Below are 23,651 nucleotides of genomic sequence, written 5' to 3' on the forward strand. Positions count from 1 at the left end.
GAGGAGCGGGTCAGTTTCTGTATTGACACACCGACAGTGGTAATCAATGCTTAGAGATGGAGCTATAACTGCTCCCATATGGTAGGGGCTTGTATTGGAGTAAAGCACACATGCGGCTTCACAAATAACAGTCTGGAGGAGAACTTCTGTAATGGAAACACATGTAGTTTCCCTCTGATGGTCAGGTGTGGGGCAGAGCTCCTTTATTTAGATATGTTATACGTGGGGAAGGAGCCTAACGTTCAAGGGGACATCTCATCTTTGTGGTATCCCTGGGATTTGTTCGGCGCTGCAACCACGGCCATGTGTTGTTACAAATTGAGAGCTTTGACGAAAGACAGCGCTCAGACTTGGTGTATTTTGATCCTTCCCTATTCTCCACAAAATGAACAATTTCACCATCAGCAAATTTGTATGATGTCTTTGGGACGGGGCCGTGTAGAAGTCAGTGGAGTGTGGATGCATCGCCGGTCTTCAAGTTTAACTAGAATTTAAAAAGAAAGCTGTGAAAACCCCATGAGTGGAAATCTGGGTTTTGGGGTCTTTTTAGATGAAACCAGTCATTTGTAAAACTGGCGAGTGATGAAAATTCTCTCCTGATTGCTGGTCCGTTCTTTGACGAGACACTCCATCTTAGATCCTTTCATCACTCCGGGAAGTTGACCGACCATCACGGCACGTACTGGCCCGTGTGACCATGTGCGTGTCCTCATGTGCATCAGACACACTGGTGGGTGGTTAAGTGAGACCTGACGGATCATTGGCTCTCTCAGCTGTTGTCTCCTGTTTTATTTGGAAATCAGACAAGGATGACCTCATCTCCCTTGACTTCTTCTAGGTCATCAGGCTGTGTAGAGGCCCCGTCTGTCCTCTCATTTGTTCCCATGCACAGAGGTCCTACAGTGTGGGAGGCATTCAGATGCCTGCAGTGTGACCCCGGACAAGTGGCCAATTAACACGTCACACAACACTGAAGGAAATATCACAGAGAAATGCCACAGTGGCTCCCTGCAGTGGCAGACACGCTGGGAAAACAGCAGGGAAATGGAAATAACTTCGACAATTTATTGTTATTTCACAAACAGGGGGAAAGAAGAACAATTGATCATGATAAGCAAAATCATTGTGTTCAGTGTACTTCGGAGGATAGAGTCCTGTGAAGCAGATATATGTAGAGAATAATGCACCTGTATTTTCTTTGTGTCAGTAAATACGACAGAAAACACTTGACTACATTGAAGACATTTCTGAGTTTATTTGGTTAAAACTGTGCAATACCTACATTGCATGCTGATAACTGTTTTTAAAGGAAAGCAAGGAAACCTAGAGAAACCAATCTCCTCCGGAGTACAGACAAAGCTGCATTGTTCACAAATATTCTAGATGATGAGCAAATCTTACAAAATTGTTCAAGGTCAAACCGTCCAGATTCACAATAAAATGAAATACACAGTACCCATTCCTCTGTTGGTAATAGTTTTAGAAAAGGGGGCATCAGGAATACCTATTAGGATATTCGGCAGGAACAAACATTAAAGCTTTCACATAAGCGCATGGTTTTCTACTAAAAACTCAAGGTAAGGTTTCTTTTAAAGTAGGTCAAAGAGTGGGGCTTGAACTCAAGTTCACTATATGAGCCTTAGCTTTGCTCATAAAATCCAAACACAATCCTTCCAGGAACGTGCCCCCACCAACTCAGGGAGAGTTTAAATATGTCAGTAGTGCAGAGTAATGATTGAAAATCTAAAGAAGAAAATAACGAAAGGCGAGGTGTCATCCTTTGGAGCAAGAGTACATATTTCACAAGCACTGTTTGGGATCAGAGGACAGAAACCAGTTAAAAAGCAGAGGGCCAGAACTCACTATGAGGCCCATTAGTGACTCAGTCAATGTATCTGGTGTCTCATGCCTGAAGATCTGTGTGTGGTTGTTTATGCAAGCTTTCTCACTGAAGACACAACCAAAGCATGCATTTCAAAGGCTTTCTCCCTGGTGGACTGAATGTCTCCCTGAGTTTCTTGGAGAGAGTGTGCAGGTTCTTTGGGAAGACAGAAATAAGAATATTGTGCATACTTGAAACAGACTCGAGATTAGCTAACCTCTTTGATGACCACAAAGAAGAAGAAAGAAAAAACAAGGACTAGAGGCAAGAACAGAGCATCAGCCTCAGGGCTGAGTACAGAGAGGGTTTCTAAACACGTCTGAGAAACCAGGGATAGTTTTAATTTTAATTGATTTGTCATCGAGCCTTGAAGGGAAGAATGAAAGGTACATTTGAGGATGTGTCTTGCATAACGGGGAAGCTGATTAATGCATAAAACAACAACATATCCATCTTTACGTAGATGTTAGAACAAATTACTTATATGGTAACACTGGTTAAAGTGTTCATCAAGTTTCTTAAGGAAGATGCACCGTTGGCTTTACAATCACAGTGGACCTCAAAGCAGGAAAAACCCCCGAAACTGCAACGTATAACTAACGTTGAAGCCTTTATTTGGTTTGGACCTCGTTCAACCTCCTAAAGAGACTTAGGGGTCCATCTAATCCCTGGGATGCAGTGCCTCCAACACAGTCATCCGCTCCAGTCCTCCCCACCGCTTCCTCCAGCCCCATAGCAGGACAGGCAGTCTGTCTGTGGTCTTCACTGAAGCAGAGATTAGTGGAAGAGAGACTCTATCCGCCCACCTTTTCCATAGCATATCCAACCGAGACACGCAAGGAATCGCTTAGCAGCTTCCCTCTGCAGGCAATCTGTGTACATGTATCCATATATTTCCACACCATACCACCTTAGGCCTTCTTTTCCTTGGACGCTCTCACATTTTGAAAAAGACAGAGCTTCATCCAAACTTGTCCCTGGACAGACTCGGTTTTGATGGAGACCAGGACTCCTGTTGCTTGGGGTAAAATTTAGCACATTGGCCATCAGGTGAACGGTGTGTGTATACACATTTTTGAGACACTGCCCCCCCAGAGAGGGAAACTTGACCTGGGTTTCCCTGACGGAGCAAAATCTGCCCTGAGAACCGTGATACCTGCCTCAGGTCCCCTTTTTGAGCTTAAACTGGGCCTTGAAAGGTTTGAAAGGTGGGAGAGTTTCAGCTATAAATGTAAAATGCAGGGGAATAGAAAGGTTAGCCTCCTCTGAACATTGTGTTTCATGAATAAATTGAACATTGTGCTGGTGAGAAAGTCAAAATCGTTCTTCCAATAGAAAATCTTTATCAAAATCTTTAGAGTTGTTCCGATACTATTTTTTCCTTTCAGAATCAGATACTTGGGCCTTGCAGCACAGAGTACCAATCCACTACTAGTGCATTTAAAAAAAATAATGACTTATATATCATATCATAACAGCTGTATGCTACTTGTCCTGTATGGAAGTGATGATTGCTTGTTGTATAGCCTGGCTCGGGTTAAACCCTTCGAAACAAATACATACAGAGAATGATTGTAATAGAAATTAATTTATTATCTAGTTTGACAGTCATGATCAGAACAGAACAGAATTCAATAAATCTAGGAATACAGAACAATTTACCTGATGGTTCCTTAAATGCTTTATGAGATTACAAGTGTTTTAATCACCAACACTAGCTCCATCCTTCTTAACTGAAGTCATTCGGTTCATGTCGCTGTTTTAGTTGTGGCACTTTACAGCATGAAATATTCCCACGTTACTTACATACTCTGGCAAACTTTCGAAAATCACCAATTCTTCACCACTCAATAAACTGTACTGTCAGTCATTTCCATGATAAGAAAAATACGTTGTATCTGGCTGAAACTATACTTTAAAGACGTGGTACAAAGACATACGCACTGATTTTTTATGCAGATATCAGCATCAGAACATCTCTAGAATTGTTTTAATTTTGTTCAAGTTATATTTCTTTAATCAGCGAGTGCTTTGTGGTCAGCCTGTGACCAAAGTGTAATTGTTTGATTTAATGATATTTTACAAGGAGGCTAGACATGCAATTGAAAACACTGCAGCATAAAACTCTGATAGCAAGAGGGCTGTGTGTGTGTGTGTGTGTGTGTGTGTGTGTGTGTGTGTGTGTGTGTGTGTGTGTGTGTGTGTGTGTGTGTGTGTGTGAGTGAAAGAGAGATACAGATACTCAATACAAAAATAAACTTGTTAGAGAAATTGAAGCCTACACAGACATGAGAAAATGTCTGTTTTCTGATTGAATCAATCTACAGTCTTTCACTCGAAGTGATATTCGAAACGGAACGTGTTATTCAGGAAATGGCTAACAGGCATCCCTCAGCTGGTCCTGCTGGGCCTTTGGATTTTATGGAAGTCATTTATCGGGGCTCCGATCTCACCTCAAAAACCTCAGTGTATAAGAAACACACACAGATGGCATTGCAAAGGTACACACATAGCAAGAGCTTAGCAAAGATAGACACACTGCAGGCTTTACGCCTGCCGTGAGTAGATAAACACTGTCCATGGGTTAAAGCCTCTCACACTCCCTGGGATTTAGCCACTTTCTGTGTGATTTTTCCCTCCAGTGTCAATGTTTTGAACAAGGCCTCTCACTGAGAATGACTGGGATACTTCAAGGATAGTGTACATTTTAATGCTCTACACTTTGTCTTCTTACATTTATACTCTCTGTCCTTATTTAGCCTGTCAACATAAAAGAAATACAACATGAATGGTTTTTAATGGTGTGATGAATGATACAGCAGATATTGTACAAAATAGCTCATGAGTCATTTAGAAGCCGTTCAATGGTCTTGCTTTATGAACACAGAGAGAATTTTTCCTGGGGTGAAAAAATCCCAAAAATCCGGGAAGCTAATAAGACATGCATATTTAACATTACACTCGTGTTCCCTGTTGTTGAATTTCTATTTGCTTTTGATTCATATCTGTCTGTGTAATATTATAATTTAAATGTGCGCTGTGGAGCGTGCCAAACAGTAGGTTTCATGGTGCAGGGCGGGTAAATGCGATGTGTGTGTGTGTGTGTGTGTGTGTGTGTGTGTGTGTGTGTGTGTGTGTGTGTGTGTGTGTGTGTGTGTGTGTGTGTGTGAAGGTCTGACTCTGCCAGCAGCCTGATAATGGAATATGACTTAAAAGGTTAAAGGAGCGTTCTTAACTATTTTTTAAGTTTAATCATGCACGCTAACGTTTGATGGAGTCTTCCCTTCGACGGCAAAGCTTTCCTCTTCATTACCTAAAATGGAACAGCTCACAAATCAAGTGTGGCAGACCATTTTTTTCCTCCCATGAAGGGAAAGGTGCACATTAATTAGCTTGTATTTATTTAGCTGGAAGCCTTTATAATTCCACAGGAGAAAAAAAAAACCTTGGGGGAAGTAAGGCTCACTGTGCAAAGTAACTGCCCCTTTCTATTTCTGAGCCTGTATTTTGTTTGACTCTCAGGAGGAAAACGTTCAGCTGAAACAGAAAAGGACCTTTACATGGAGATCGTGTCAGGCAAATCTTGATAAGGTGCATGTTTTCAGTGTGCATGTGTTATATATATATAACCATAGCGATATTTGAAATTCTAAGACCCAGGTCGAGTTTCAATAAAGCCACAGTAATCAGGAAGGAAATTTCGTAATTTGTGGCTGTGGTTTGATGTTAGAATAAAAAAAAGACATATTGGAGAAGAAGGAGGAAAACGAGGGACAACACAGCTGGAAATAGCCGCTTGTTTCACCGCACAAATCTCCTCCACAAAGTGGCTAACAAAGTGATGATGAGTCTGAACGAGAGTGTGGTCCTCTGGAGAAGGATTACTCTGCGGCTTATCGCTCCTTCACTGTGCAGAGACTGAGAAATGATGGTCACGAGGGAACAACATATCACCATATTTCAGGTTGAAGCAGAATATTGGGCTGGGACAAAGTGCAGGGTTGGAGGGAGGAATGTGGACTGTTCTAAAATAAAAAATAAAAAACGAATTTGAAATAATCTGTATATTTATGAGGTGGGATGTGGTTTGTGAGGGGAAAAAAGGGAAACAATGTAAAAGAGCAGCGTAGGTTCAGATTGACATTGGTCTCGTGTTGAAAGTGGCTGTTCTTAACTGACAGGAGGAGGAGCGTGGCGTGTTGTTTTTGGTCAGCCAAACACATACTTGAATGTAATTCATCTCGGAGTTGACGGTAATTCCTTCAAGGACTCACAGATGTATCTTCCAGAGTTGTTTGAATTCCTGCAGACCACCATGTAAATCATCCTCAGTTTAATCCAAACGTCCCAACGCAGGATAATCCACCGCTTCAGGTCCGGTGGCTCCAAGAGTCAAAAACAATCCCAGATAACTCAGTCAAAGCACATGATCATCATTCACTGCAGAGAGCAGGACTGAACAACTGTATCATGTGAGCTGGAACGTAAATGTGCAAATTTGCTACTGTAGAAGTGCCTTTTTTAGTGAGTTGAAAATGTGGTGAAACACAGGGATGGACGCCGTATATCCACCCATTATTTATACCACTCATGAGTTGGAGGTGACTGGGGGCTGGAACCAATCCCAGCAGACACTGGGCGAGAGGACAGGTCACCAGCATATAGAAGGGCTGACATATACAGAGACAACTGATGAGACACAAACAATTCCTGCTCCTTGGTGAATTGAAGTAACTCTGATAATATATAACCAATCAATAAAATGATCCATAAACCAAATCAGGAATAGGTAAGAAATAGATTGAAAAGAAATAATTGTTTATCAGGAGGTGTTATTGTGAAACAGATGGTGAGAAACAGTGAAGAAGGGATAAAAGCAGAACATGAAGTGGCAGCTAGGAGACACCTCATTATAGCAGCAGTTCACCACTTGCCACCAACTTGGAAACTGTGACAGATGCACAGGAAGGTCTCTCTCTCTCTCTCTCTCTCTCTCTCTCTCTCTCTCTCTCTCTCTCTCTCTCTCTCTCTCTCTCTCTCTTCCCAACTGTGGTGCTGCTTGTGACCCTGTGGCTGAGTCTAAACAATGCAATCTGCCTTGCTTTATCGACTAGCACTGAGCCCATGATTTTTCCCGCTGATGATCCCATAAATAAGCAGGTGTTTATGGTGTCAGAAAATCAACGGGGATCTGATCACATTTTCTTCTTATTCTGTTTTTAATAAGTACCTCAGTACCTGCTATGGCCACCAGTTGGGTCTGGTAGCTGGTGTGGAGGACACCATAGAGCCAGGCCAGTGTATACAGACACTGCATTACTTCTGAAAGCAATAAATGTAGTATTTGATCTTGCTGAAATACGTGTCTCGATTAATGATTGACAGATATGTTTCCCTTCTATATAAGCTAACCAGGTTCTGGCTAGTACATACAATATGTTATATGATTAGATATAGCTGGCCAAAATGGTACTGATTCCAAAATAAAATATTTGGGAAAGATTAAGCAAAGTCAAACTAGAGTGGCACTCAGGAAAGCACTCAGGAAACCCCTCAGGAAAGCATTCAGTCAGAATCTGCCAAGGCCCAACAGTCACACACTTTCAGACAATGACAATGATTCATACATTGTTCCCTTTGAAATCAGTGGGCCTGTAAAAAATGTCCTATCTCACAATGTTAATGAAAGAGATAAAAAAAAATCCTGGAAAGTCCAGGTCCATTTGTGGATTCATCCCTGGCCCATGTCCCATCCTTCCATCAAGTATTGTGGGAACCTGATTTTGAGTAATAGCCTGCTGCCGGCTGACCAACCAACAGACCAAATGGACAGGGGTGAAGACCTCCTCGGCTGTCGTAACTTTTCCTTTCAGTCGGAGGAGGCAGCTTGGTAGGTACACATAGGCTGTCATAAGACACTACACTTGTTTCTGCCAGACTCTTCCCTCACTGACTTTACTGTGAAGCTTAAAAGGATGAGAGCTTGCTGTGAGGAAGCACCTGGTATCCATTAGAGTACATTCTATTGTATTTTTGCAGTGCAGCACAAAGGAGGAGGTGGGGAGAGGAGAGCCTGTGTCCACAGCCAGTTGAGAATTTGGCCAAAACCTGGTGTCATGATCAAGTGCTTAAAAGTTCAAAATTAGGTAATTTTGGAACAGAAAGAAGAAATGTAATGCAGTAATGCAAGAGGGTTCACTTTGTTAATTGCAACGTGTCTTTGGATTTCTTGCTAGAAGGGTGATCAAGACGATTTCCAATGATGTTGTCATCCTGGATACAAACACACTCAGTTGCACACACATTCATGAAACATTCATTACCCGTGAACTCTCAACTCACATCCTTTCCTGAGTAATATAGTTTGGGCCGTGTCCTTTGTGGAGCCGTCTTACTGGAAACGTATCGGCTCGTCTTGTGTATCCAAGGAATCTGCTTATCTGATGCTGACTTCCTGAGATCGTGCCTGTAAACAGACCTGAAGTTCACTGGTCCGCCTAAAAAATCACCATCAGGTCTCATGGGTGAGCGAAAGAGGAAGCGGAAAGGAAGGAGGGAAGATGCAGGGAGAGGAAGGAAAAAGAAAGAGAGGTGACGGGAAGGGGGTGAGATGAAGTTGGTGTACTTTCGGAGCTGAGTGAAAATTGTTGGATTGTTGTTCAGGTCACACTGTGTTTCCTGAGGCAGGTTTGAGGCCTGATTCCCCAAATTACAAATACCCATAAAAAATAAACCTACTGTATCATGTATCTAATCTTATCTTCTTTCCTCTTCTTCTCCTCTCTTTGTCTTTTCCACCCCCCCCCCCTCTCCCAAACCCTCTGTATTGATGCGCTATACTCCAACTGTGGTTAATTCTGTTAAAGCTCCAGACGTGGTTGTCGTTCCAACTAAAATAAAACAACAATGCCCCGCAGGCCAGCAGAGATCTTACAGCTGGACCCCGAGTAACTCAAGACTTCAGAGCTCTGTCACTGTTTCCCGGTACACGTTACATTCACGTTTCACATCTGCTCCGGACCCTTTGTTTAACGAGAATGCACACTTAATATGTCTGAATGAGATAAGACTTTGTGGGAGTGGGAGATTTCAGTCGTTAAGAATAATTTGTTCAATTTGAGTAGATTTGAAATTAGTACAGTGGGCTTGTCATTTCTGATTATATCCTGGAAAAGGTATTAGTGGGATATGACCTCATTTTCTGTCAGGCACTTCTGAGATAACTTTGAGCAAGGCACTTTGAGATTAAAATCTACTCTGGCTGAGCAAGTAAGCAACTTGTACAAGGTAGTTCCCAGCCATCAATACATACAACTGCTCAACCATCAAACTGAGATAAGGAGAGGCCAACCTTTCCAAAAGAGCAAACTGTTTGGTTTAGTCATTTGTATTTTATTTTATTTACTTGCTTATTGTTTATTATATATTTCCCAAATAAATATATAATATTTTACATTTATTAAGTATCAATCTAGCAAATACCAACAGTATATCAGCATATCAACACAAAACAGTAAAAACTTTTGATCTTAAAAAATTGTAAGGTATCCATTGTTTTTGTTTTCACTTTCAAGTCAATAAAACACTTTTAAATTTAATTGATTTAAAAACAAATAAAGTAAAGTTGGTTTTCAATCAGAAACAACTCTGCAATGACATTTATTAGAAATACAGGAATCATCAGAGATGGTGCACTGGTCTTTAGAGTTTTATCTTTTAAATATGTGTTATGGCAAAGGATTGTGCATTTCCATTGCTCTCTACATGTTGCCCTGCATTTGTTTTTGAGACAGGAAGTGAAAAATAACCTTATAACACATGCTAGGTAAAATGTTTAATTTTAATTTGAGAAATGGATATACTAGATCTTGATTCAACTGCTGGAGGGAGGCCTGCGTCAAGCCTCAGTGGGCAGAGCTGAAGACCCACAGTCTGCAATAAATAATACACAAGTTAAATTGACACTGATGAAATAACATCTCAAAACAATGGCTTTTATGATTAGGAAGATGTGTAACATGCCTAGCCAGTTCTGTAATAATGCAGCATTAAACAGCATCTCCTATCCACATATCAGGCAGAAAGCTTAGTTTTTGATTTGCTTTGGCAAATATGCTATTATATCTTTATCAACTATTGTTCAAACGTTCTCCAAACTGGATCATAAGATACTTGTACTAGCCTTATACAAAACAACCAATGTTATTGTTGTTTTTTGTTTTTTAATCTGTGAGTCGACAACTAATTTCCAAAACCATTTCAGTCCAGTAATGAATGATTCATAGGACTGGATTTGGCACAAAACAAAATCATGGTTTGGTTTAAAATATCAACTTTCTTAGGGTTAGGGAACATTCGTCATCATGATTAAAAGACTATCTGCTCGATTGGCGGTTAAGGTGCATGGTCGTGGTGGAAAGAAACCACTGGTAAGTGTTGGTAGGAAATGGGATGAACACAGCGGTGGTAAAATCCTGGGCAGTGAAGGCAAAACGGCTGATTCCTGGTCCGTCCCTTTGAAGTCTCCAGTCACCTACGTGTACGCAGTAATCATACATGTGCATGCACCGATTCCCACACAGTTGGACGTGCACACACTCACTCAAACAATGTCGGAGTAAAAGGGGTGGCTAGCCTCCAGCTATCAGCTGGGCTGCAGCAGTCTGTGTCACTGGATTAGCAGTCACACCTCATCATCTTGTGTGCCCAGCTAATCACAGGATTCCCAGCAGCCAGCAGGAGACCATTAAGGCTCAAGGGCACCGCAGTGACGCCTGCTCCCCTGCACAGAGCAGGTACGGCCATGAACAGCACTAACAAGCTCATCCATGCTTTTATGTACCCGCGCTCACAAACTGGATGTGGTCGCACGTACACCTTGAACACGAACATGCATTGCTTACTCACCGTCTGCAGTAGCTCAACACACACAGGGAAGACAGTCCTCGGCACTTGTCCGGCAAATCTCCAAAAGAGAAACTGAATAGCTTTAATCGTGGGAGAGCGGTGAATGGCCGGTTGATTTCAGCATGTGTGTTCATTTCCTGACCATCAATCCCACAGTTCATTTGGCTCAGCACACACCGGTGATGTTAACCATGCAATTGGAGGAAACCCAGTATCCTCTTTTTTTAAATAACACAATTACCATTGAATAGAGAATTACAAAGAAAAGCCAATAATTACCTGTCATGCTATTTCTAATTCCATGAACACACAGGGAATTGTTCTTCCTAGAAAGTGTATCAAACAAGTTCTTAGTCTAATTTTAAATGAAAACTTCAATGCAAATTAGTTTTCAGCGCTGGCTTCAAACACTGCCAACAATTAAGGAAACCAGAAACTGGATTTGCCAACTACTTTGTTCCTATTGTGGAAAAAAAACACAACTGTGGCTTAATAGACATTGAATGTATTAATATTTAGTAATACTTGCCTGCTTTTGTTTTTATTTCACGTCATGCACAGCTTCAATTGTCCCCTTACATGGCAAAAGCAGCATATGTAATCTTTAAAATGTCCTTTCCAAACACGTTTTTTTGTATGCAGTTGCAGGAGCATACTATTTTTATGCAAATTCATTTCATTATCGAGACTTCTCCGAGTCTGCTTCCCTTCGAAGTGGTTAAAAAAACAAGAACAATGCACATGATATCAACAAACAAGCCATTTAATGACGGACCTTCGGAACCAATTCACCCGTTTATTAACGTCTCCAGTGCTCCAGTGTTATATTGTCTGGAGGAAAAGCGGCAGGAGCGGCACATCAATAAACGTTTTTTTTGTTTTTCACATTTTACGCATTAATTTGCCATCTTTTAAGTGTGAATTAATGGGACAACAGAGGAGAACAGGAAGGCGGGGGGGGGGGGGGGGGGGTGTTCTTGAGGGGTGTTCTTTTTTCTGACTGACCCACACATCCATATTCAAACATCGAAAACTTCCAGGAAAAAGAAAACTGGAAAACTTGTCCTAGTCCTAGTTTGTTTCGTATACTCAGAGTTAAAGCAGAACAGATATACAGTAGTACAGGACTAAAGCAACTAGTCTGCAGTACGTACTGTATCATGACCCAGTTCTGTTATGGCACTAGTAGCAGCAGAAGCTACAGTAGAAGCAAAAGCAGCTGTAGGCTAATAGTATCACTTGACTGTAGTTGTGATGCAGCCATTGTTATGATAGCTAATGCAGTATAGTTGTGGAAGTACTTGTAGTAGTAGGAGCCGAGGTACAGTACAAGTACACAAATGCTCAAAATGTGTCAAATGCACTGTAAAAGCTGTCAAAAAACAATAGACATACTGTAGAACATGAAAACCTCAATGGAAATACCACTTTTTTATTAAAGTACTTAATTTCATTTATATCGAAATTTGTGTTTCCTTTTTTTTTTTTTGTAACTAAAAAGGTGTTTATTTCTACTGGCCTTTGCCCCGTGGAGTGTTCAGGCCTGGCTGTATTAATAGTCAGAACAAGGGGATTGTAAAAACGTTGGAAAAACTGACATCAGGACAGGGTGTGAGTGGAAATCATAGACGTGGAAGAAACCAAGTTAAACTGCTGAACTTACATTGTATATTTGTACGGTAACTGAAAACACATTGTTTAAGTTCTAAAAACAACGAGAACCGAGACATTTCTGCGAGTTAAGGAACGTGAGCACATCTGGAGGTCAAGTCAGGATTTGGGTGCAGCTTCATGGATTCACTGTTGTGTAGAGCTGTATTCTGCAGAATGATAGTGTCCCTTTACCCACAGCACATGGGTGATGACCCAGTGGCTTTGTGAGGATGAAACCGGTGTCAGCCATATGTCGAGGTGTCCTCTATCAGCCAGATGCTTCGGTCCCGACGGAGCATTTTAGGGTGATTTTCAAAGCATGTCAATCATTCCCCCCCGAGATGATATAGAAAAAATCTTTCACATTGGTCTTCCTGGTGATGTTGATGTGACTCTACAGCTCAGATGTTGTTGTTCTGATCGTATTAAGACATTTCTTTAATTGCTGAATTAAAGAAAAAGGTGTTTAACTATTTTTGGCGTCTTATGTATTTGAACACACACACACTCATCTGGCCTGAGAAGCCACACAGAGCATTTAGAGAAATGGCCGAGGTTTGACTGAACTGTCTTATAGATCCTCCTTGGTCTACTTGGTCTAAATTATGAACAGATCTTGCCTCCAACGCCTGATCCACAAGCGCTTTTCTGGCACGTCGCCCCCCAGACGACTTTGAGGCAGCCAGTTTTCAGGCGAAACAAAAGGAGGGTGTGGGTTATTTGACACGCGAAGCTAAACTCGGCTCCTTTTTTTTTCTACAATCACAGAAAACACTCGATTAGTGCGCAAAACACTGCAGAGGTTGTTGTGTGTGGGAGATCGACTTGTTCACGGTTGTAGTGTATTAAGCCCTGCTCCCTCAAGTATTAATCTGCGCTGCTTATCTCACCACTTTGATCGAAGTGGAGCACTTTTCTTGCAGCGTGGACTCGAGAGCTCTTTTCAAAACTTTAATAGGCTGAAAACTTCACTTTTTGGCTTTCATCCTTTCAACCTCATTACAGCCGTGTTTTCGCAGTTGCCTCTGTTCAGGGACTAATGACAGTTGAGTTTATTGAAGCAAAGCAGAGCAAATAAACAGCGTGAATATTATAACATCACCCAGTAGGCCAGTTAATGAACTCTGTGGGAACTTTTCTACTCCTCTTATGTGTCAGTGTTGGCCAACCTTGGCGATCGTTGGACATCTTCTCGTCTACTCTTCAAATTGTGTTGGTTCCAGAGAGAATTCTGCGTCTGCTATTTATTTCTTCTAGCTCATCCACCTGGTATTAACTATGAGCCACTCCAGCCTTATCTGTAATCAGCATAACTCATCGGATGGAGTTAATGGTGTGTTTACTCTGTGGCTTTAAGAGCTAAGTTAGGGAAAGTATGTGTAAGACGAGTATTTATCTCTCGCTGTTCATACTCTGGCTGCTTTCCAGACCAATGTTACAGAGGACAGGAAAATCAAAGGAGATCGGCCGTCTTTGTCTCTCTATTATGTTGGTGTTGTTTTATTAATCACATCAGTTGACAGAGAGGTTCACAGCATGGACAGGAAGTGAATTGAAAAAAAAAGAGGAAGGATTAAACACATTTTTACTAAAGATTTTACCAAGAGTTTCCTTTTTCCCAGCTTAGGAAGTCACCCATTGCTGGCCACAAAGAAGCTTCAGTGAAATAGAGGGAGCTTAAGATCTGGGGTTTCAAACCGATGACCTGCTTCTTCAGACTTGAAGCCACGTAAAGCAGCTTTTCTCATTGAAGCAGGATGTAAAGCTTATTCATTGTCCTGCACCTCTTCGTCTCAGCCGGTCCAACTGCAACATGTCGTACGTCTTGATGAGTCGTCTGCCTCGAAACAGCTCAGGTAATCAGCACATCCAAGGTAAAGGAAATGAACCCCTGTCCCAACCGTCAATAAAAGTCAGAATCCAGATGCAATGTGACATGACAGGTCTGATAAGAAGACAACACAAATGTGCACAAGGTTTAATAAGAGATCCAGGACTTTTGGTGAACTCAGGAACAAATCTGATGCAGCCAAGAGTCATTTTCCACAAAAGATGCTGAGTTCTCAGGTTTGCCCACAGTGGCAGCTTCCTGTCCCACCAGCCACATAAATACCCTTACGATACCCCTGCTGCAGGCCCTGCCCTTGATTTTTAAAGCTCTTGGTAGCCACAGCTATGGCTTCCAGATGCTGTCTCCAATGTGTTTTTTAGTGGAAAGAAAAAGGAACTAATCTAATAATAAAAGGTGGGCAGCACAGGAGAAGCCTCGAAGGTGGGGAATAATTTTAGCACATCTTCGTAAATCAGAGGCCTTGCAGCGGTCCTGCAGAATATTTGTCAAGAAGCCCAGACCACCTCTGACACAGGGAATGACTAAGTGCAAAACTTTCCTCTTGTTTAATAGACACAATTAAAGTGCATGTTAAACTGAAAACTACACCAGTGCCGATTGTAGTGATTAGTGATTATCGGTCATGAAATCCTGCCTTAGCAAAACACAGTTTCCCTCTTTGCTGCATCATAACCAAGTTTAACATTTTCTTCCACTCTTTTCCTTAGATATTTCTAATAAGGTGGTTTTATGTATCGACAGACAGGGCAAGTTGTAGTTATTTATTCATTTATTTTGGGGAGTGAAGTGGAAAATAGTGTTTCCGTGCTAATTTACCCAGTTCAAAGGATCAATCTGAGGAGAGAAATTCCCAAGAAATAGCATTAAATTGTCTCAATGACCATGATCCTTATCATGTGGGCTCTGGTCCGTTCTGCACACAATCAGGAAAAATGCTGCATCACAGGCTACATTTGTGGAAACTATGCGGCGGCGGCTTTGAACTTAAATATAAAAGAAGGTAATTCTACTGGCTGTTGTGCACAAACATTAAAGACCTCAAATGGTGTTTAATTGCAGCAAGTACAGGGGAGGATGCGATATTTATGAGTCTGTCCACTCTGCATTCCTGTGCTGTATGCCTGAAGGACTGCCTGGGACTGAGCTGAGGGCTCAGTGCTGTCAAGAAGTTGCGTTTGAGAGAACCAAGTAGAATCATTGAGATTCAACAGCCCAACTGAATTTGTCATTTAAATTTCTTTCTTCAAAAGAAAAAACCTCCCCAACTGTCACTCACGTATCCTAACCCAGGAGAAGACTACCTTTCTCTCCGGAGGCTGTTGAGGAAGAAAAGTCTTATTTAGAAATTCACAGGAGGAAAATGCACGGTGTTCATTCAAGACAGACAGGACCCAAATGTTAGCCTGTGCCATCAAAAAGACACAGCTGTCCTCACCCTCTCTCCGGCTGTCATACTCCCTGTTTCTCATCTTCTGGCTCCGCCGGATTCCTCTTCCTCTCCATCTTTCACCCTCTCAGCCACTTCCTTTCGCGAAAAAAAAACCCTTTCACTTTCCATGTCGCTGCCTTAATTTCTTCTCTCCAATTTCCTTTTCAGCTCCTCTCTTTCAGGACTCCAAGTTTCTCTCGCACTAACCAGCTCTTCTCTCGCTGCCTCCAACCCCCCCCCCCCTTCGCCTTCCTCCCGGTATTGGGTTTTGGTGTGACGCGCTGGCGAGATGCTAATTAGCAGGTGGTGTGGACAGACGCATTGGACATCCTTTCACATAAACACAGGGAAAAGCGTGTTGACACCAAGGCCACATGGACCGATCCATACTGTTTATAGCAATCACCTGAAGGTCTGATTAATGTTTGAGTTAATCAGTGGGACAGGAAGGAATTTGTCCGTGGGTGTGCCGGTGACAGAGTGGTGGAGAAAGAGCGACCAGTAATATGTATCTGGATGTATTAAATAACTTGAGTTTCTATGCGTCTGCAGGGATATGAATGTGCACCGCATATAATTGAGGGGGTTTGAGAGTTTCACCGAGACCATTTTTAACTAATACAGGTCTTTGTGTAAACTTTGCTTTGTTTATTTTCAGTATTTGACCTCTGTGACCCTCTGGGGGGGGTGTAAAAATACCTTTTTTTTGTAGGAATACATACATCTGCAACTTTTCACGACTACATGTATATTTATTGTACCTTTTGTTTGATATTGCACCCTGTGATAGACGTGGGCTCCCTGTGTGGTATCCCTCTTGCCTCTTCCCCCTTTTTTGTGGCTCTCGATGGATGGAGTTCGATGCTGACTCAGATCCTGTTCACCTGAGTTCTCTCAACGATGCTGATGTGCCACATGAGGCCTTCTGATGACTATCAAGATGATTGTGTTTGAGGGGCAGCTCCCTGAAAGTGTTGTCAAGTGTCAGGTCTTATTAAACAAGAGCTGATAGCATCTGGCACCTGTCATGAGATATACATGTGTATAAGTTTGAAGATGTAAAGCGAGATACACCGACGCTTATCTTGTTCCACCGACGCTAATCAAGGCCTGGGCTATTTTCTGCTATTTTAAAAAAAACCTCTCCATTACTTGCACATTTTGAGACAAAAGGTTGAAAATGACAAAGTTTTGATTGGACACATGTGTAACAAAGACCCCAAGCAAAGATTAGAGTCAAGCTGATAAGGTTTCATCATGATTAATATTACATCTGTTGTCTGGGTCGAGAATTAAAGAGAACTGAAGACATTCAACTGGAAACACATGAACCCTTTCGGAGAAATATTGTTCGCTGAATTTCTTCTCTGAAAAAGCAGATGGCGAACTGCTGTCATTTTTGTGTTTGACCACCAAATTAGATTTTTCTTAAAAGTGCTACAATCTGCTATTAGGCTCTTTGTGTGAGAACCGTCGAATGGTGACAGTCTTCTTTGATCAAAGCTTTTCAGTTCCTCTTCGGTCTGGATAATGGACAGTCATAATGAAGACCATGATATGAGACAGGAATTAAGCTTTATTGTCACTCCGACTGCCAGCGTGACTTAGATATGAGTTCCAAGTTCCAAATGTTGGCAGGTTTTAATGTGGTTTTAACAGTTTTGGCTCGGGAGCCTCGACCTGTGGGGTGACTGGATGACGACGTGCGCTGATCACTGTTCAGCCCTCGCAGACAAAGGGGGCTTTCTTTGTCAAAATAGCTCCGTGTATTTCCTTGTTCTGGCCACAGCACGGCACTCTTCAAGTTGAAATGTGACCTCTTTCCTGACAGTTCTCCTCTCTGCCCCTGTGACATTTCGAGTCAATCCCGGGGCATCACGTGAGACCCTCGTCGTCTCATTGCAACCTGCTCCTTGTATTTAGATTTCGTGATGAATCCCGTCCGTGACAAACCAATCACACATGCCCATCAGTGAAAGGGCCGCGCTGCAAACGGGCACGGCAGAATTCGAGAGGAGCCCTTTGAAATCGGAACACCACTCGAGTGAAATTAATCCCCTTTCCTCTGTACTCTCTCTTTTTTTTTTTCTTCTTTACAAGGTATACCTCTCCTGAAGATCCCCACTGGGTGGTTGGTCTTCCCAGCCAACACTGAGACTGACATCAGCATAGCCATCTCATTACTCTCGAAGGGATCTGGGAGGTCAGTGCTATCAAGTGGAGTGGTGCTATAAAATAAATTGAATGTTCCACTGAGGCAAATGTTGAAGGTGATGGACAGAGAGGGCCTCAGCTCAGAACCACAGCCCTCTCCCGCTCCCCTGGGTGCTGCAGGCCGGGATCTGGGCTGAGCAGCTGGATGGGGGGAAAAAAGGTTGCAATCAGAATTAAACATGAGAAACCTGACCATTGTGGTATGTTGGCCATCCGTCACTCGGCGCAGCTCGGAGAGGCTACCTGTGCACGTCCAGTGGGCCTGTCAGGTATTGGAATAGACACACTTGGCTGCACAGAGGTGAAATCAGAATTGCAGATGGGTGAGGTGAGGGGGAAGAGAAGAATAAAGTAAATGGATGTGGAGTGAAGGGATACAGTATAAAGCCACAGGGAGATGGTCTCCATTTCGCAGCTGCAGTTACATTTGTCATTTCAATGTGATATTTAAGTTCTGATTTTAAAAATCACAGCTTATGGCAGCAAATGACTTTAATTCACCATGCATGGTCTGAAAATCCATTTTTATGTATTAATTCAAAGCAGAGCTCTGAGTATTTTCGACTTACACTCTATTAGGGATATTCCAAAGTCCATTTATTTTCAGTGTTCAACTACTCAGTGGCTTGTCTGAAAAAAGTGCCTGTATTTGCAGTATTTTAGGATTTACTCCACACTTTTCTGAACAGTTTTTTTTACTATTATTTAATTTTAAATTGGCCGTGAATGTGATAGAAAACTACGTGAAGCCAATGTGATGTGGCACACAGTTTGTGGTTGCCTTGATGTAAGAGGTTTAAGTAAAAAGTCAGATCACATCTGTAAAATGAGTATCCTTGCTTCATTAGGATTCAATTTGAGAAGATTGCAGAGTAGCAAGCAACACGAGAGGAGCTCAGGGTGATGATAAACCAGACTTTGCTCAGAACTGAAAGGTATTGATTTGTAATATTTCAAAAGAAATGGTCCAGATTGAACTGATACTTCTTCTTCCTTTTTATCGTTCAATTTGACATCAGTAGAATTGTGTTCAAAAGTCTGTTAAACCCTGTAAAACAAAAACATCCTGTAGTGATTACATAATGCAGATGAAGTGAGATAGAAAAGCAGCCTTCAATCAGAAACTGGAGCCTTGAGCAATTTTTTTTCACACAAATGCAAAATCCCTATATGGTGAAAAAGTGTTTCTTGCAACAAGTGCAAAATAAGGTCCTGATTCACTGAGCGTATAAAGTCTCGCATTCTTATTTTTAGACACTGTCAACAGGCCACAACCTATTTTCATGTTTTCTTCCACAAATAATTTCTCTAAAGTTGTACTGCAAGGAGAATAGTTGAAGTTGTTGAAGAATGCCTTTGGTGTATTCTTGTATTCGCTTGTAACAGCCGGTAACACAGCAGTGTGGCGGCGGCTCGCAGGCTTGGCACGGAGACGTTTCCAAAGGTGAGCTCAGTTATAAGTATTCATGCCCTCACTAATGACATATGTTGTTACTTATAGGGACTAACTAGTTCAAACGTGGATATGCACTGGCGAACGGACAAAGCAATTATTTGGCTGTAATGAACTGAAATAAGGCATGAGAGGTCAAACGGATTGTTTTTTAAAAAATAATGAAAAAACGTGGCTCCTGCAGCTTTTTCTCACTGTGAAACTCAATAACCATCCAGGGCTGAGATAAAGCATACACATTTTTTTTATTAAATCTCCAAAAGTAGTATCTGGCTTGCTGGTTGGTTTCCCAGAAACACCAGTAAAGGAATAAGCATGTATTCACAATGGACCACAGCGCACTGCGGGAGAAGCAATCTGTTGGAGGAAGTAAATCCATTTAGCCCCAACAGAAAGGTGGCGAGCCGACTTAATTGAGGTCTCCGGCTATATTTAAAAGGAGTAAATAATTTTAGGACACGGCAGGATATTTGGACGCGGGGGTCAAATGGCTGAATACACATTGCAGTAATGAAAAGGCCGCTTGAGTTAAAGTTTGTTCTACAAGTTCCATATTTTCTTGTCATATCTTGAATGATGTTTCCTTTATTGTCTGAAAATTGCAAGTCTTCTGTTCGACGCCTTTCCTGCCAGAGTAAGCACCGGTTAGACCTGCACAGCGTGTCAGTGCTTAAAGCTCTGCAAAGAATGTCTGTGGAAACCAAAAAAAAAAAACATGAAATAGCTGTTAATAGCTGAACAGTGAAGTTAGCTTTCATTTTCTTGCTCTTAGAGTAAAAGTAAATTCCACACAAGCTCTTTGAGGCACATGCACACTGCTGGTCCCACATGCACACACTGCAACACGCACATTATCTGCATAAAACACTCGCCTGGAGGAATAGATTGAGACGGTCCAGAGCCAGAGCAGCGCTTGGCTCACTGCAACACCACAAGAGGGAAATCACAATGGAGCACTCCTGACCCGTAAGCCCTGACAAGTGCTACATAATTGTGCCGTCTGGCCTAAATTGTGCTGTGTCTCTGAAAAAAATGTGATGATTATTCGTCTGTAACCCGCCTCCTGGCCTCGTTCTCCCTCTTATCTGCTCCTTTCTGATTTATATGTCGCCTCACTGGCACGCCGAGTTAGCCCCGTGTTTCTGATTATGTTTTTGTCAGTGTTTTCCTAATACATTAACTTGTAAACCAATTTACCCACTGGCGCCCTAAAACTATTCTGGCATGAAACAGCTATTGCAGCATTTAGCTCACCACCCCCCCCCCCCCACCTCCTTTTCCTCCACTGCCAGTAAATGTTTAAATATGTTGCAGTTTTGTTTGAAGGACCGTGTCACCACACTCAGCGATTCAGCAGATCCCTTCAAGATAAGAGCACACCTTTTACTTAGTGCTCACAAGCAGACTGTGTTCCAGTGTTGTGGTTTGACTAGTCGGTGTTTAAAGAATGGAGGTCTATCAAATGCTGGTCCATGAAATGTCTGACTTGAACTCTGGAAAATTGGGTCCAGGCATTTCTGGGACCGTTAAATAAAAAAAAGAATCGTTTGCCTCAACATCAACACCGGCATCTGCCCTTATCGCCAAAAGCTCTTAAATCTTTTTTGTTTACATCTTCGTTGGCGTCTTTTTGGCATATATGGCTCCTAATACTCATCCTGAGAGATTTGTACTCTTTCAGTTTTGCATCCGTTGCATGTTACAAGCATCGTCTACATGCCCACCTGCTTGCTGTGAATTTTGTTCCCATTTTCCGGACATTTTACATGAGGGCTGGAAGGGAAAAGGTCGAGAAAATGTCAGGAGCGACTGACCTAGACATTTGCGTTCTCACAAACCTGTAAGCAGCTGTTCCAGCACATGGGTGCACGCTTCTCCTCACTAAGACGCTCTTGGAAATCCACTCCCCCCTTCACATAGCATCTGATCTAATGATTAATTAGCTGCTGTTGTGAGGACAGGAGAGGACAAAGTTTAATCTTGGTCCCTTAATCCACTTTTTGACCACTTGACCTTGGATGTTCAGCTGTTCCAAGGCCACTGCTGATTGTATTGTTGATGAAGAGGATCCACAGCTGGATACACAACCTGTGGCAGGAGGCATCCACCGGCTCAAATGATCAAAACCTTACGTGGTTAAAGTAGCTCGAGGAGCGATCAGGAGAAAAATTAAACACTATGCAAATAAAAGTGGAGGAAATCAGAGTATAATAAATCCAAACTTTTGGCTTCCATTTAAAATAGTTCTGTCCTTTTTAGGAAGGGCAGGGGCATCTTTGATATTTAAGTCTTTTATTATAAAATAATAAGGGACCTGCGCAGAAAAGAAACCCTCCATTATCATATTGTGGTTCAGGCTTTCGTCTTGTCTCGTCTTTATGACACTTATTATCCCAGAACCAGGAAATGACAAGTGGCATCTCCCAGTTAAAAGGCCAGCTGTAACTGAAGTCAATCAATAGAGTGAGATGGATGACGCCGCTGATCCAGACACTAAGGGCCTTCCTTTGTTTGGATCGTGTAGACCTCCACCTGCAGCCGTCTTCTTTACAAGTCCCAAATGTCGCACACTTCATCACTGACACGCTTTGATTACTTCTTCCTTATTTGTCCTTTATCCAGGGAGCCGTAACTCCTCAGCTGAGTGTCATTATTTTGACTGCAACATAAATGAAATCAATATTTTGACACCTTGCCCGACAATGCAGCTAATTCAAGTCACAGGTGTAGTGGGTAACGGAGTTGGGGGGGGGGGGGGGGGTGACAGACAGGTAAGAGGTAAAAAGATTTTCCAACCACTGAGGCTGTGACGTCGTCCCAGAGCCAATTCTTCGTTTGTTCAAAGTTAAGAAGGTTTTTTATTAATTCGCTGTTTTTAGTTCCTATATTTCTCACCGTATCTGTGCTGTGATTTCAACATTAATCCAAATTGAAACAGATTTTTTCCTATTTCAGTTTATTTCATTAACACTGTTGGTATCTTTATTGAACAACCTGGTTTTCTTTGCTTGTGGACTTTTTTTCTTTTTTCGCATTTTCTGCTCTTCTGTTCTGATCTTAAAAAAATAAATAATGCTTTTATATATTGAAACCAAGACATTATTGATTGACAGTGACAGACAAATGAATGACTATGGCTCTAATATCATTTTAATTATATAATTTCAAGGCTTTCTGAACCAGCAGAAATCTTCAAAATGAAGTTTAGATTGAGTTACCAACGTGTAAAATGTCATTAAGTAATCATAAGTTGGCGAGCTAGCATTTGTTAATAATTTACAATACTTTGATGCTAATGGCTGACCTCAATTTAATATATTCAGAAACTGTTATACCACTTATTATGTTGTACTGCTGATAAGTCATCCCTTATGCATGGTGTAAGTATTAATTCATTGTGTTCTCAATGCCTGATACACCTTCTACTAATGCTTTATAGATTATTTATAGTCAAAGAATAACTTTTGGTTTGTGTGGTTGCGGAGAATCTTCCAGCATCAAACTTGTTCCATCTTTTTAGCATTTTGACTCATTATGAAGATTGATAAACATTCATAATCAGTTAATTTTGCAATAGCTTATTAGAAACTGAGACTCTAGACCCGGCATTAAGCGCTTATCAACATATCTGCAGAAAGTGAACTGCAGGGTCAGTTGATTTATTATTGAAGGACTTAAGAGTCCTATGTTCCCCTCCCCAAAACACACAGTGAGCTAAGCTGGTGAACATTAGTCAAAATTGAAATGGATTGCCCAGCATTCTGTGTGTGTTTTTGTTTGCTGTGGGTGCTGAAGCTTCCTCATTATCCACGGCTAGCACAGAGCTCCAGGCAAAGCCCCGACCAACAGACGGCTTCCCGAGTAATTACCAGACGCACTGGAAAAACAGAGACACAAGAGCGGAGAGTGAGAAATGGAGAGAGAGAGAGAGAGAGAGAGAGAGAGAGAGAGAGAGAGAGAGAGGGCTTCAGAGGAAAAGGAGGAAAATGAGAGAGGCCATGAGGCTGACTGATTCTACTTGAGCAGAGCAGAAACACGCACGTACACGCCCATGCGTCACTATAGTTACACCTTGATCATTCGCTTAAACATTAAGAGAGCACATCCTCTCCTCCAGCTACGTGTCTGCAGGAAGTCACCTCAGTTACCCAGGAACACCTGCTTCTCTGGAGGCGACTTACAGCAGCCGCCATCCCTCATCTGGACCTCATGTATAACTATTTAATATAGTGAATCTCACTACATGAAATAGTATTTAGTA

This window comes from Hippoglossus hippoglossus, chromosome 4, assembly GCF_009819705.1.
Source record: "Hippoglossus hippoglossus isolate fHipHip1 chromosome 4, fHipHip1.pri, whole genome shotgun sequence".
Classification (NCBI taxonomy): Eukaryota; Metazoa; Chordata; class Actinopteri; order Pleuronectiformes; family Pleuronectidae; genus Hippoglossus; species Hippoglossus hippoglossus.